Source organism: Esox lucius, chromosome 23 (assembly GCF_011004845.1).
Source record: "Esox lucius isolate fEsoLuc1 chromosome 23, fEsoLuc1.pri, whole genome shotgun sequence".
In the NCBI taxonomy this organism is placed as follows: domain Eukaryota; kingdom Metazoa; phylum Chordata; class Actinopteri; order Esociformes; family Esocidae; genus Esox; species Esox lucius.
The window spans coordinates 15,672,563-15,688,440 of NC_047591.1; the positions used below are offsets into that span (position 1 = coordinate 15,672,563).

Sequence of the window (15,878 nt, forward strand, 5' to 3'; positions counted from 1 at the left end):
ATATCTGCAAAGAGGAGTGGGACAAAATCCCTCCTGAGATGTGGGCAAACCTGGTGGCCAACAACAAAAAACGTCTGATCTCTGTGATTGCCGACAAGGGTTTTGCCACTCTGCCAGTCATGGTTTGCAGAGGGGTCGAATACATATTTCACTCATTAAAATCCAAATCAATTTATAACGTTTTTGACATGCGTTTTTCTGGATTTTTGTTGTTGTTATTCTGTCTCTCACTGTTCAAATAAACCTACCGTTAAAATTATACTGATCATTTGTTTTTCAGGGGGCGGATGTACAAAATCAGCGGGGGATCAATTACTTTTCCCCCTCACTATAGGGTTTAAACGATTTGCACATCATTGCATTCGGTTTTTATTTTACTTTTTACACAGCGTCATAACTTTTTTGGAAATAGGAATATTATGCTTCGATATGTGCCCCTTTTAAGCCTACTCTTTCAAAATTGGAATTTCATGGCAAAATTAGGTAATGATTCTACTTAAGTCATGTTTTTTTTATTATTATAATTTTTTCTGATTGTCGTAGAAAAATGTCTACTCAAAAGAAACAAAAAAGCAATTCAATTTGCCTTTAATTTGTAATCAACAGCTGTTGTACTTTAGCTTTGTTGCATTTTTTTTTTCTGATTGGCTGTGAGTAGATGCTGAGTCTTTCCATCCCATGGAATAAGAACTTGTGCAATACTTTCGGTAAATATTTTATTAATGACACAATTACTAGTTACACTCAGATCAAAAGGTCATATGAACGGAAAAGTATTTTGATAATGTTTTTCGGTACTTCTAATTTTAGGCAAACAGCGTTCGGGTTGCTTTTTATGGAAGCCTTGTTAACACAGTTTTTCATGAACATGGTCTAATTTGCGATTTGTCACTTCTTGGACTTATTTTATCCCACGTCAAGCGCTGGTTTTCAAGGAAATATTTTCGCGTACAGGCACTTCGTTGTATCTCGGAGTGACGAAGTGTAGGTGTTGCAGTGCGGGAGTAGTACGTTTGTCAACAGTTGATGAAGAAGACAAGCATGATAGGTAGCTAGAGAAAGGTCAGACTTCGGTTATTTTACAGTAACGTTTGTGGCAACCAGCTCAAATACATTCATTCCTACACATTATCTAAACTTTGGTGACATCGTCTTAAGTTACCTTTCTGGTTTGTTGGCCAAGCGCACTTAGCTCATTAGCTTAATTGCTTGTCGTTTCATTTCATATTATAGAAGTGATTAGCACCTTAGCTAATAACAAAGCTTCACAAACCTAACTTGTGTTAACCTTGGATGTAGTTTCACTGCTACATTTTAAATACATTTACAGTGAGCCTCAATTCATGAAATCTCGTCTGTTAACTATATTCCAGTGAAGTACAAGGGTTGTCATAAGACTTGCCTTTTATGTTAACACAGTGATTAACAGTGAGTATATTTTCTTCACTGACACAGAGATACCAAGATAAAGCTACATTGTTGGAAGGAAAAAAACACACGAGAAGAGACAGAAAAAGAGAGAGGATGGGGTGATTGTGGAGAGAAATAGACAAGGTGAAGGGATTGAGGAGGGAGAAATAACTGATATTGCCGAGGAAAATACATTTAGAAATGTAGCCTAGAAATTGCAGTCCTGCTCAAACTTTCCTAGGTCAGTGGAAGGGATCTAATAGTGTGAAATTTGTGCCAAAAGGCGCTGTATATTTCAGTTATATTTCGCAATATGCGTATGTGGGTATTTATATGGAACATATATTAAATACATATAAATACTCTTGATCATAAATTGATCATAGAGTAGAAGTAGTTCTCTTGGCCTGAATTAAACATTGAAGTCATAAAGGCTAAAAAGCATTATAGGTAAAGGGGGGGGGGGTTCTGTGACACATGACCTCAGTAGATCAATAACTGGCGAAACTCAGAAACAAGAAAACACTTACCTGTTGTTATCTTTATCTGTTACAGTTTCTTTCCTGATTTTTAGCCACTGTGCATCAGTTCCTGTTGTACCTTGCACTTCAGACTGGGTGTGTGTACAAGGGGCTTTATAAAATACATTTCATTTGACTTATGAGTGATCTGTGTAACCATAGTCCTTAAGTGAGTCTTTCAATTCATGCTGTACTTTCAGTAAATCAGTACATTTGCATAGGTCTTCAAAGGTGGACTAAGGTTAACAACAAGAAGAGAAAAAGGATTAAGTAAAACATTCGGGCATGTATTTAATAAAATCTTGTTAATAATGTTTTGCAGGGCCCCATGAAAGGACTGTGGTTGTACAGGAGATGCATAAGTACAGGTAAGCCATTTTAAGTATCAGCTGTTGGTGACCCACTTAACATTGCAGAAATCTTGAATCACTCTTGAGTCAATGCGGGGGGCTCCTTATGGTCATGGACCCCAGTGTACTCACTGCTTGAACCTACGCCGGTGCCAAGACTATGGTGTTAGCACATTTGCTATTTGATGGTTACTTTTACTTTTCACCACTGAGCAAATATCAGGTGTTGGGTGAGAAGTCTTGAACATTGTGAGAATATGCTGCAACTTTTGGTGCTCCTAGACAGAAAACACCTAACCACAGTCCTTCCTTTGGCCATCATTCATTTAAAAAATGCTGCTATCCAAACATTGCTCCTGCTGCATTCGTCAAATTTAGTGTAAATGTATGTTTGTTCCCATGCATATGGTGTTTATTTGTTTCTTAGTATTTATATTTTTACATGTGATTCAGTGTTTTCTCTTGTTCTCTTGCAATTTAATGTCTTTGGCGAGGTAGTCATTACCAATGAGAATTGGTTCTCAACTCACTTCTGGCATCTGGTTAAAGATCAGTAAACACAAAGGCTGTACCGACTGTAAGTTATTGCTTTAGGCAGTAGTCAGTAGGCTATTTTGGCCATTTGAGGATAGTGTAGGCTAGGCCTATCTGAGTGCGCTACTAACAACATATAGATCAAATTCATCTAGAAATAGCTTTTGTTTTCTATGATCTATTATTCTAGCCTACCGTGACCTACATTTTACATGTACATTTAAGTGACTTAGTGAAAGACTGGCAGAATTTTGTAGTCACATGACAATAAGCTACAAATTAGAGGAAGCACATTCCAGGGAATTTGTGGTTCCTTTGAAATGTTTATATGGACTATTTGGTAAAACGGTTGTTTTGAAATACATAGTTTTAGTTACATTAGTCATTTTTCTGTGTCATCCTAGCAGTTGGTGTCATGTGGATTTCAGTAATGCCAAGAACCCGAATGGTGCGCAGGCTATCCAGAATTGACACACTTTGGCACCCGTCAGTATGGTACCCAAAACATTTTTTAATCCACAAGTGCGCAGCAGAGAGGCAACAACAAGCCAGTGACCCCTCCCCCGAAAGGCATTGGAGGGAGGGCATCCCAGTGTCGACGAGAGCCCACCTGGCAAGACAGCAAGGGTGGACAGTATCAAGCCTTCTTGGTCACCCTCACGCCCCTGAGCCAGGGTACACCTAATCATAAATCATGCAGTAGAGATGAGTTTTTAGTAGACACTTAGTTTGCATTTCTAACCTTAATTGGCTGATCATTGCACAGCTCTATGAGAGAAGGCCCTGCCTCCGGCTGTTTGTTTATACATTCTAGATACAATTAAAAGGCCTGCATCTTGTGATCATAAGTTACGTGTAGGTATGTATGGCTGGTACATACCTACACTTACCTCAGAAAGGTACATAGGAGCAAGTCCATGTATTGATTTATAGGTTAACAATAAAACAACAGACAGCCAGTGTAAGGACGCTACTACAGGAGTAATGTGTTAATTATTTTTTGATCTGGTTAGGATTCTGACTGAACATCAGAGTACACAATGTCTACTAGTCCTGTCTTCATATGATAAATGCCATTAAAATGACACTTTTAGGAAAAACCTAAAGGAGAAATTGCTAGCTAACGTCTACAAGGGGAATAACAGGAACAATGTATTTACACCTCTAGGTAGTTGTTAGTTGGCTGCTGAGGCTATCTAGCTACAACGTTTGGTTTGGAGTTACTGTTTTGTAACCTATTCTGACATGACATAATAACTGAGCTAGCAATTTTCTTCCCCATGTAGTAGCCTGCGCTATCAAAAGAACATGTGATTGATGAACCATTTACATATTTTAGTGTCTTTGTAGCCTAAACCAATGTGAGTACCATGCTGGACTATATCTGAATCAGCTACACACACTGGACTTTGATGCGGTACTGTAATGTACAATTATGCAGATATGGTCCAGTCCTGACATCTTTGATCACTAGAACCAAATGTATTGCAGTAAAGGTATTTGTTACAATTGATTATACATTCTGAATGTAGTATCTTCTCTGTGACAGAAATTATTTTATAATATATAAATATAAACTTGAAAATAAATGAATCACACACTTCAGGGGAAAACTTTTATTTTATTTACATGGGAGACCGGTATTTCCCATGTCAGGAATCACCACACTTGTTTTTTTGAACAGAGCCCCAAGTGTAGCTATACCACAACCAACACATGTCATGATGTCCTTCATTATGTCCTTGTGTTCTCACTCATGTCCTGTTTTAGTATGTGAGCTAAAAAAAAAAAAACATTATCCTTTTTAATTGTTGATGACTTGTGACCATTTCCCCCCCCAGAAAACTGGACTATATGTAATCTAAACAAACATCATGTGTGCTTTTTTGTGTTTCATTTCATGTTAAATTCCACCTTGAACCTTTAATAGGCCGATCAGCAGATGCTTTGGTCTGGTGTGTCTTAGAGTTCAATAAGGGTATTTTTAGTTCAGTTATGTGATTCCAGTGGGAATTTAATCCACATAAGCTTGGTGTTGTGTGTGCCACAGTTATATCAGCTGACCTGTTTAACATTCAGATGAGGTGTGTGTCTGCTTCTTCTTGCAGCACGACTGCTGTTGGGCATTCACAGCTTTAATCTCCAAGCTCCGGTTTCACAGACACGAAACTGAGTCTAGGACTACATTTTTTTTATTTCAATAGAAAACTGAGCTTTTTTTGTTGTTGTCCTAGACTAGGCTAAATCTGTGTTTGCGAAACCAGCCCCAAAAGTACTGGTGAGAAACCAGGCTAACTCACTTCCCATCAGTGTGCGTAGTTGTGCTGGTTAGGTCTTTGCATGGGAACAGCCTTGGTTTTTTAATCGTCCGTGAACACATGGCAATAATTTCAGATGAATTTAGTGGAGATTTTACTCAGCTGCTGATGTGGAATGCAATGTCCTCTCTGGGACAAAAGTACAAAGAGAAAGTACCTTGTTGTTTCCCCAAATTTGGTTTGTACTTCTTCTCTGGTAGAAGTTCTTGGCCGTGTTCCAGAATTTGCACCGCGGCAGCCAAAGTAATTCCAGGAAGGGGTAAGGGTGTGGGCATCACTTTTCTGTTTTATTTCATTGATCAATTAAAGACCGTGGTTAGTGATGACCTCCCTTGACCTGCTCATTTAGGTCTTAATTGGGATCTTGACTCACCTAGTGAACACAGCCATGTCCTTTTACTCTGTGCATTATACACTACACCTCTGGGGGGGGGGGTCAGTGAATCTGCAGGTCAGTGAATCTAATGTGTTTTAGAGAGTTCTCTGATGGCTTAATTTACGGTCTCCTAACTGGATAGAAATGATGTGGTTCAAGCGCTTTCTTCTTTCAAAGGGCACAACCTCTCCTGGGGACTGTGAGGTCATTTTGGAGGGTTAATGGATGGATCTGGGCTGATGTTTTCTAGAGCCCGGGGAAGCTTTTTGAACATTCACCATCCATTGATTGGATTTTAAACAAAGCCTTGATTTTTGACGTGTCGTACGTACACTCCAGTTACTCTCGGCTTACTGCTGCTGCTAGCCCAATGCGGCAGAGAGGTGCAGTGCTGTGAATGGCCTCTCGGGGGCTCTAGTCTCCCATGTTTGAAATGTGAGAGAGACGGTCCTCAGTATCTTCCTATCCCTTTCTTTATTACCAAGTAGGTACCTAGTAATTACCTCAAACAACTGGGAGAAATCCACCTGAAAGCCCTTCCCACTGGTCTGTCTCCCCATTTTCGAAATGTTACCACATGCTCATGTCAACCTAATAAGGAAATTACCTTCAAAACAGCATTTTTGGCAGCAATCTATAAATGCTTTTTTAACAATATGGCATATATTAGTAAAATCGAAAATGTATTTGTACAGCAAATTTCCCATGCTGTTATTTGCATATGTTTTAAAAGATATCGTAGCTGTAATTTTTGTTTACACAGCATTTTATTTGCCAATCAATATTTCTTTCTGAGTTTGCATCATGTTAATTAATCTGAGATTGACAACTTCACAAACAGTAATATCCACTTACCCACTATGTTAATATCTTACATTGTGTTGGAGTTGTATCTGAATGCTCTGAAATACAAGTTGACTGTCTTTCCTTTGTAATAATCTGCAAACAAAATTATATTTGAAATCATTCGTTAGTAGCACTCTTCCACATCAATGCAGACACCTGAATGGTGACAAAGAGACACTGAATTAATTACAATGTAATGTATTGAGAATGGCACAGAAAACGCTTGCTGTTACATTGAGAAAACAGTGTTTTTCTTTTCTATATTGTTGTCTGTGCTTCATTGCCTTAATGCTGCAGTCTGACTTATATCCAGCTGGTGTTCACTTACTGTACATGTGATGCTTTGATTTGCCAATCTCTGCTATATACCTCGTTCATGAACTTGACTTAATCTAAATGTTTAATGATTTGTGAATAGGAGGTATGTCAACCGTTTTTGATGAACACAAGAAATCGAGCAAGATGTACTACAGTACTTCAGAAAAATTCTGGTACAGTATGTCAAACTGTCTTTTCTTGTATCATCAACAGATATACAATACATTAGTGAACTTTGTATAGTCTTCAACAAATAACATTTTCTTTTATTTTTGGATGAACCCTATCAGGATTTTAATAAATTCTTAAACACCCTTATAAGGTATTTACTTCCATTCCACTTACAGGCTCCATCCTATGATTTCAGAGAATTTGGAGTTCCATTGTGTCCATCTGTTTACATGAAATGGAATTGCACAGACCAACTGCATTAGTTACCTTCCAACACAAGCAACCAGCGAGCAAAAGTGAAATGAATGCCACAAGTCCTCGTCTGATGACATGGGGGCGGGGGGGGGGGGGGGGGGGGGGTCGTCACTGCTCCGTTTCCCAAGGCTACGCCGTGACACAGAAATATTGGACGTTATTTGGGCCATCCCTAATTCATAGGGACTCTCCCTGCCCCGCGTGAAGGTCAGAGCTGTGTTAGATCCATTACCATATGTAGGAGAATTCTCAGAAATCGCATGACATTTTTCGAAGATGTCATTCGTGCTGAATTTGCATCTGCACATAGACTTCTGCACATTCAGTCAAATAATGTAGCTTTCTGGTAAGGAATTATAACTTTGATATTAAACACAATGCTGATTTATTTCATTATTTAGACCATTTGGTGGGTGATCTTAAACTAAACATATTTCAAAAATCTTTAAAAATGTAACTTATAAAAGACAGCTCAGGAAGAAATGAAGAGACCACTGCACCTTTTTCTTTCCTTTCCAAAAATGTTGAAAAGGAAGGTTTTGAGTGAGGAACAGAAGTGTTCATTTTGCAGTGGTCTCTTAATTTTAACCCTTCTGTTCCTCACTCAAAACCTTCCTTTTCAACTTTTTTAGAAAGGAAAGAAAAAGGTGCAGTGGTCTCTTAATTATTTCCAGAGCTGTATGTGATGTAGCAGCACAGTGTGATATCCTATAATTCAGGAATGATTCATTCTGTTCCTTTCTCAACATACACCCATCACCTGACATGAATCAGAATGCAGTGAAGCTTATGACTACAATCAAAATCAAAAGCATTCAGCTTTCTTGCTTTCACATTGACCAAAACAACCACTGAAGTTGCTGTGACGTCATATCATTTTGACAATAATACCTGACATCAATAGATTTATGTCCAGCTGTTTGTATTAGAATCATAGAGAGAAACAGTGATGGAGATGAACAGAAACATCCCATGTTCCCTAACCTCAATAACGTAACCTAAACTTAACCTAGCAATAACGTCTAATTGTGAACCTAAGCCTATCCCATAATGTGTCAACCTCTTAAAACAAATTGGGTAAAAAACCTTGCGGGGACCAATTTATCGGGTTTGATTGTTGTTTTTTTAGGTCCCCACTTGTATACATAGACTGGGATCACACAAACACACACACACAAACACACACACTGGTTTCTTAGATTAAAGCAGTATTCAGATGGTTGTTGCTTGGAAAGCCTAAGGCATAGGTGTTGAATAGCCATATTATGTATGTTCATGGATTTAGATAAATACTAGGGTTAAGTTTACAAGTTCTATGGAAAAAAATATAATTCAAAAAGGCATTCTAAAATAAGTAGTAATTTGGTCAGTCAACTTGTTACAATAAATGGGGACATTTTTTTATTTATTTCTTTTTATTTGTTCCGTTGCTATAAGAAGGATGTGTTTAATTTACAGAATCATCTGAGGACGAACAGAATAATGGAATACAAACAAATACATGACAGTATGGATTTCTTTAAAGCAAACCTGGGTATTTCAAAAAGCAGTAATATGAAATGTCTTATAAAAAGTGTTTCTTCATAGAAAACTAAACACCAGGACACTAGTGTAGATTGGATAGGACTACATCTACTATGTATTACCTATGAGCAGTCTGGTTGACTAGATGGAATCTTTGCCAACATATAATGGGGAGAACAAGTATTTGATACACTGCCGATTTTGCAGGTTTTCCCACTTACAAAGCATGTAGAAGTCTGTAATTTATAGGTACTCTATAACTATGAGTGACGGAATCTAAAACAAAAATCCACAAAATCACATTGTATGATTTTTAAGTATGTAATTTGCATTGTATTGCATGACATAAGTATTTGATACATCAGAAAAGCAGAACTTAATATATGGTACAGAAACCTTTGTTTCCCCTCCAAGAACTGCCACCTTAACGTGGTGGAGGGGTTTGAGTACCCGAGTGACCCTAGGAGCTATGTTGTCTGGGGCTATATGCCCCTGGTAGGGTCTCCCAAGGCAAACAGGTCTTAGGCGACGGGTCAGACTAAGAGCGGTTCAAAACCCCTTAATGAAGAATTCAATTTTGAGTACCGTGACGTCGCCCGGTATGGCGCAGCCGGGGCCCCACCCCGGAGCCAGGCCCGGGGTTGGGGCTCGAATGCGAGCGCCTGGTGGCCGGGCCTTCCCCCATGGGGCCCGGCCGGGCTCAGCCCGAACGGGTGACGTGGGGCCGCCCTCCCGTGGGCCCACCACCCACAGGAGGGACCATAAGGGGCCGGTGCAAAGAGGATCGGGCGGCAGTCGAAGGCTGGGGCCTAGACAACCCGATCTCTGGACACGGAAACTGGCTCTAGGGACGTGGAATGTCACCTCGCTGGCGGGGAAGGAGCCTGAGTTAGTGCGTGAGGTTGAGAGGTTCCGATTAGAGGTAGTCGGGATCACCTCTACGCACGGCTTGGGCTCTGGAACCACACTCCTTGAGAGAGGATGGACTCTTCACCACTCTGGAGTTGCCCATGGTGAGAGGCGGCGGGCTGGTGTGGGTTTGCTCATAGCTCCCCAGCTCTGCCGCCATGTGTTGGAGTTTACCCCGGTGAACGAGAGGGTCGTTTCCCTGCGCCTACGGGTCGGGGATAGGTCTCTCACTGTTGTTTGTGCCTACGGGCCTAACGGCAGTGCAGAGTACCCGACCTTCTTGGAGTCTCTGGGAGGGGTGCTGGAAAGTGCTCCGACTGGGGACTCTATTGTTCTACTGGGGGACTTCAACGCCCACGTGGGCAACGACAGTGACACCTGGAGGGGCGTGATTGGGAGGAACGGCCCCCCTGATCTGAACCCGAGTGGTGTTCAGTTATTGGACTTCTGTGCTAGTCACAGTTTGTCCATAATGAACACCATGTTCAAACATAAGGGTGTCCATCAGTGCACGTGGCACCAGGACACCCTAGGCCGCAGGTCGATGATCGACTTCGTTGTCGTCTCATCTGACCTGCGGCCGTATGTCTTGGACACTCGGGTGAAGAGAGGGGCGGAGCTGTCAACTGATCACCACCTGGTGGTGAGTTGGATCCGATGGCGGGGGAGGAAGCTGGACAGACTCGGCAGGCCCAAGCGTACTGTAAGGGTCTGCTGGGAACGTCTGGCCGAGTCTCCTGTCAGAGAGATCTTTAACTCCCACCTCCGGCAGAGCTTCGACTGGATCCCGAGGGAGGTTGGAGATATTGAGTCCGAGTGGACCATGTTCTCCACCGCCATTGTCGAAGCGGCCGCTCGGAGCTGTGGCCGTAAGGTCTCCGGTGCCTGTCGAGGCGGCAATCCCCGAACCCGGTGGTGGACACCGGTAGTAAGGGATGCCGTCAAGCTGAAGAAGGAGTCCTATCAGGCCTGGTTGGCTTGTGGGACTCCTGAGGCAGCTGACGGGTACCGACAGGCCAAGCGGGCTGCAGCCCGGGTGGTTGTGGAGGCAAAAACTCGGGCCTGGGAGGAGTTCGGTGAGGCCATGGAGAAGGACTTTCGGCTGGCCTCGAAGAGATTCTGGCAAACCATCCGGCGCCTCAGGAGAGGGAAACAGTGCCCTACCAACGCTGTTTACAGTAGAGGTGGGCAGCTGTTGACCTCAACTGAGGATGTCGTCGGGCGGTGGAAGGAGTACTTCGAGGATCTTCTCAATCCCGCTGACATGTCTTCCATTGAGGAAGCAGAGGATGAGGGCTCAGAGGTGAACTCGTCCATCACCCGGGCTGAAGTCACAGAGGTGGTCAAGAAACTCCTCGGTGGCAAGGCACCGGGGGTGGATGAGATCTGCCCTGAGTACCTCAAGTCTCTGGATGTTGTGGGGCTGTCTTGGTTGACACGCCTGTGCAACATCGCGTGGCGGTCGGGGACAGTGCCTCTGGGATGGCAGACCGGGGTGGTGGTCCCTCTTTTTAAGAAGGGGGACCGGAGGGTGTGTTCCAACTACAGGGGGATCACACTTCTCAGCCTGCCCGGGAAAGTCTATGCCAGGGTTCTGGAGAGGAGAATACGGCCGATAGTAGAACCTCGGATTCAGGAGGAACAGTGTGGTTTTCGTCCGGGCCGTGGAACACTGGACCAGCTCTATACCCTCTACGGGGTGTTGGAGGGTTCATGGGAGTTTGCCCAACCAATCCACATGTGTTTTGTGGATTTGGAGAAGGCATTCGACTGTGTCCCTCGCGGCATCTTGTGGAGGGTGCTTGGGGAATATGGGGTCCTGGGTCCTTTGCTAAGGGCTGTCAGGTCCCTATACAACCGAAGCAGGAGCTTGGTCCGCATTGCCGGCAGTAAGTCAGACTTGTTCCCAGTGCATGTTGGACTCCGGCAGGGCTGCCCTTTGTCACCGGTTCTGTTTGTAATTTTTATGGACAGAATTTCTAGGCGCAGCCAGGGGCCGGAGGGTGTCAGGTTTGGGGACCACACGATTTCGTCTCTGCTCTTTGCAGATGATGTTGTCGTGTTGGCCCCTTCTAACCAGGACCTTCAGCATGCACTGGGACGGTTTGCAGCCGAGTGTGAAGCGGTGGGGATGAAAATCAGTAACTCCAAATCCGAGGCCATGGTCCTCAGTCGGAAAAGGGTGGCTTGCCCACTTCAGGTTGGTGGAGAGTGCCTGCCTCAAGTGGAGGAGTTTAAGTATCTAGGGGTCTTGTTCACGAGTGAGGGAAGGATGGAACGGGAGATTGACAGACGGATCGGTGCAGCTTCTGCAGTAATGCAGTCGATGTATCGGTCTGTCGTGGTGAAGAAAGAGCTGAGCCGCAAGGCGAAGCTCTCGATTTACCAGTCAATCTACGTTCCTACTCTCACCTATGGTCATGAGCTTTGGGTCATGACCGAAAGGACAAGATCCCGGATACAGGCGGCCGAAATGAGTTTTCTCCGCAGGGTGGCTGGGCGATCCCTTAGAGATAGGGTGAGAAGCTCGGTCACCCGGGAGGAGCTCAGAGTAGAGCCACTGCTCCTCCACATCGAGAGGGGTCAGCTGAGGTGGCTTGGGCATCTTTTTCGGATGCCTCCGGAACGCCTTCCTGGGAAGGTGTTCCGGTCCCGTCCCACCGGGAGGAGACCCCGGGGAAGACCTAGGACACGCTGGAGGGACTATGTCTCCCGGCTGGCCTGGGAACGCCTCGGTGTCCCCCCGGAAGAGCTAGAGGAAGTGACTGGGGAGAGGGAAGTCTGGGCATCCCTGCTTAGACTGCTGCCCCCGCGACCCGGCCCCGGATAAGCGGGAGAAGATGGATGGATGGATGGATGGAAACCTTTGTTTGCAATTACAGAGATCATACGTTTCCTGTAGTTCTTGACCAGGTTTGCACACACTGCAGCAGGGATTTTGGCCCACTCCTCCATACAGACCTTCTCCAGATCCTTCAGGTTTCGGGGCTGTCGCTGGGCAATACGGACTTTCAGCTTCCTCCAAAGATTTTCTATTGGGTTCAGGTCTGGAGACTACCTAGGCCACTCCAGGACCTTGAGATGCTTCTTACGGGGCCACTCCTTAGTTGCCCTGGCTGTGTGTTTCGGGTCGTTGCTCAATAAGACCCATTTTCAATGCTCTTATTGAGGGAAGGAGGTTGTTGGCCAAGATCTCGCGATACATGGCCCCATCCATCCTCCCCTCAATATGGTGCAGTCGTCCTGTCCCCTTTGCAGAAAAGCATCCCCAAAGATTGATGTTTCCACCTCCATGCTTCACGGTTGGGATGGTGTTCTTGGGGTTGTACTCATCCTTCTTCTTCCTCCAAACATGGCGAGTGGAGTTAAGACCAAAAAGCTCTTTTGGTCTCATCAGACCACATGACCTTCTCCCATTCCTCCTCTGGATCATCCAGATGGTCATTGGCAAACTTCAGACGGGCCTGGACATGCGCTGGCTTGAGCAAGGGGACTTTGGGTCCGCTGCAGGATTTTAATCCATGACGGCGTAGTGTGTTACTAATGGTTTTCTTTGAGACTGTGGTCCCAGCTCTCTTCAGGTCATTGAACAGGTCCTGCCGTGTAGTTCTGGGCTGATCCCTCACTTTCCTCATGATCATTGATGCCCCACGAGGTGAGATCTTGCATGGAGCCCCAGACCGAGGGAGATTGACCGCCATCTTGAACTTCTTCCATTTTCTAATAACTGCGCCAACAGTTGTTGCATTCTCACCAAGCTGCTTGCCAATTGTCCTGTAGTCCATCCCAGCCTTGTGCATATCTAAAATGTTATCCCTGATCTCCTTACACAGCTCTCTGGTCTTGGCCATTGTGGAGAGGTTGGAGTCTGTTTGATTGAGTGTGTGGACAGGTGTCTTTTATACAGGTGACAAGTTCAAACAGGTGCAGTTAATACAGGTAATAAGTGGAGAACAGGAGGGCTTCTTAAAGAAAAACTAACAGGTCTTTGAGAGCCGGAATTCTTACTGGTTGGTAGGTGATCATATAATTATGTCATGCAATAAAATGCTAATTAATTACTTAAAAATCATACGTAATTTTCATATGTGATTTTGTGGATTTTTGTTTTAGATTCAGACTCTCACAGTTGAAGTGTACCTATGATAAAAAATTACAGACCTCTACATGCTTTGTAAGTAGGAAAACCTGCAAAATCGGGCAGTGTATCAAATACTTGTTCTACCCACTGTATACAATCCTTTGTGATCTATTTAAGTGTGTACTTAATGAATGGGTAACATCTTAATTTAAATTGTGCAAAAGCTTATGCTTGTTGTCTTTTCTTCCCTATTTTGAGTTTACACTTGGCTATAATTTGAAACATTTTGCCTTAAAGCCTTTGTTTGGTGAAGAACATCCCTGTCATTTAATTACCACTGTCAATTAGTTTGTTGACCGTATTACCAGACACTGATTAATAATGCTTTCTATTCAAAACATTTTAGTGAATATTGTAACAATGACGGGGCAGTCAAATGATCAAAACATTTAATTGAGTTTTTTGCCAATGACCAAACTACCAGCTTTGGACATTAACAAGGTGATACTTAAATGTTTTCATATTCACAACTAGTATGTGGGATGTGGTGCACAAGTGATTCTTGCCTGCTATTTTACAGTACAGTAAGAATTATGTCTTATGTTCATAGTATTGGAAGGCAACGCATAGTAATGATTAGCAAAATTAATAACATTTAGTAAATACTATTTCACCTCAATATCAATTGAGATTTTAGAGTGTGTACTGTAAAACATTGTGATTCAAAGTAAATTGTCTAATAAAATTTGACCAACGTAACTTGAGTTTAGAGATTACCTGTGACAGCCTGAAATAATTAGGTCGTCCAATTGTTGACTTCCTGTAGGAGAAGAGGAATCACATAACCTACTGTACTGTCCAGTCAGGCTGCAAGAGAGTAGGGCCAGAATTCAATCACTGCAGAAAGGTATTACATTACATTTGAGTTATTTAGCAGAAACTCTTATTCAGAGCAACATACAGAAGCAATTAGGGTTAAGTACCTTGCTCAAGGGCACAGAAACCTGTCTTAATGCCATTGGCAGTTCTGGGCTCAGAACCAATATCTTTTACTTTGCTGGCCCAACGCTGTTGACCACTACGTTATCTGCCACCCTCATTACAGGTGATCTCTATTATAGCTGGGCACATTGGATATATTTTCTATATCAACATTACATGGTTCTTGATGTATTAAACACTTCTGCAAATGTTATCTGTTTGTTTGTGCAGGGTGCCTCAACTGACAATAGACTGACTGGTAATTAGCCTGCTGTCTGGTTGTTAATGCGGTATTGGAGTTGTAAACAGTTAATACCTGGCTGGATGACAGTCTGTGTGCCACTCCCTGCAACTCCTTGTAATGCCAAATAAGAAGTCAGCATTCATGGTAGCACAAAGAGATCTGGAATCAGGCTAAGCTGAGCTGCTTCCTCTCATCAGCTTTTCCTATGAGATTTCCTTTAACTTACACAATGCCCCACTCCCGTCCGTTAGGTATTTTTTCCTATCCCAACCCACGTTAGATGCAAATGTGAATTGTTCACTTTTACATGTTTCGAAATGCAAAGTGAAGATTGATATCTACCAGCATTTGCCGACCAATCTGGGGGCAAGAATATGCTACTCACTGTCCAATCAAGAGGAAGTTAGTGCGCTCACTGACTAATGTGGGGACAAGAGTTACTCACAGTCCCATGGTGGTGTAGTTTGTAGGATCCTGATTAGATGCGGGGGTCCTTTGCAGATACTTTTTGGGGTAAGGGCTTCCTGGCTACTGCCTTAGGAACAGCAAGCCCAGACCGCAAAAAGACCCAGAAAGGACAAAAAATACAGATTTTTTCTGCTCAGGCCGAATTCCATACCTATAAGCAGAAAAGAGAAACATATAATAAAACTGCTATTACAACAGAGAGTAAGTCATCTTCATAATAAATACAAAACAGTAATGGAAGGTGGTAGAAATTGTTTAACAGTTCATTTGAGCTTGTCAGTTCTGTTGTCATTAGAATTAGGATATGTTTTTTTTGTGAACGGTTGATGGTCCTACATGCCTAGGGGTGTTCTAACCACAAAGGAAAAGGATCCCATTAGGTTGTATTTCCACATTAATTGGATAACCCCCTGACCTTCTGGACATGCTGCACGGATGTCTTTCCTGTATTTACCCCTAAAAATAACTTTGCATAATGCATCAAAACAGGAGTAATTAAATGGCATTTTGGGTGCCCTAACTATTTGGCATTTCTACAAATTGTATGTCAATTATATGAATAACCCTTTGCC

At 43.1% G+C, this 15,878-nt stretch overlaps 1 long non-coding RNA gene across 2 annotated transcripts in view; it reads left to right on the plus strand.

Annotated features, from left to right (window-relative positions):
* Positions 1-630: 630 nt before the first annotated feature.
* Positions 631-15,878, plus strand: part of LOC105020383 — a 277,819-nt gene continuing 262,571 nt past the window's right edge. For both annotated transcript variants that reach the window (XR_002195995.2, XR_828720.3), the window contains exons 1-2: positions 631-707; positions 2,254-2,299. This is a non-coding gene — a long non-coding RNA (uncharacterized LOC105020383). The remainder of the gene's footprint in view (positions 708-2,253; positions 2,300-15,878) is intronic.